Source organism: Elephantulus edwardii, unplaced genomic scaffold (assembly GCF_000299155.1).
Source record: "Elephantulus edwardii isolate Elephantulus edwardi_28Jun2011 unplaced genomic scaffold, EleEdw1.0 scaffold00559, whole genome shotgun sequence".
Lineage (NCBI taxonomy): Eukaryota > Metazoa > Chordata > Mammalia > Macroscelidea > Macroscelididae > Elephantulus > Elephantulus edwardii.
In genome coordinates, this window is record NW_006400309.1 from 110,798 (window position 1) to 111,449 (window position 652).

Sequence of the window (652 nt, forward strand, 5' to 3'; positions counted from 1 at the left end):
TTATATTTTAGGGCATTATTTTTATCGTAGGAGTATGCAATGAGGGTTGCAGAGTGGATTATATTTGGGGGTAAGGGATGGGGTTTGGGGAGGTGCGGGGAGCGGGGGTTGTGTACCAATGAGGGAGTTTTTCTTTTGTTTTTCAAGGAGAGGAGCAAAGGGGGGGAGGGGTTTGTGTGGGGAGAAGGGTGCAACAATGAATCAATGGAATTCCAAAATCTCTGTAGATATTCATTGAAATGAAAAATAAACAAACTAAATTTAAAAAATAATATTTTTTTTGTGCGTGGGCTTCTTCCAAAAAATAACTAAGACTGAAAACTTATGTAAAACCAGAAACTTAATGAGAATTTAATTACCTGAAAGATTAAAAGTTATTTGGAACCAAACAACATCAAATTGTGCTTCTACCAATGTGGGGCCGGGTTACTTTTCTGTGAAGTTTCACATGGTAATCTACAGGACACAATATAATTACATTTGACAAAATAGTGTAATTTCTAACGTTTTATATAAGGAAAACTCTTTGTTGTTTGTTGTTGAATTTGATCCTACTCATAACTAGCCCTCCAAGGGTGTAAAATGCACAGGAGGAGATTTTCTATCTTTCTCTTATGGAGTCATTAATATTATTTTTATTAATTTTAATAAA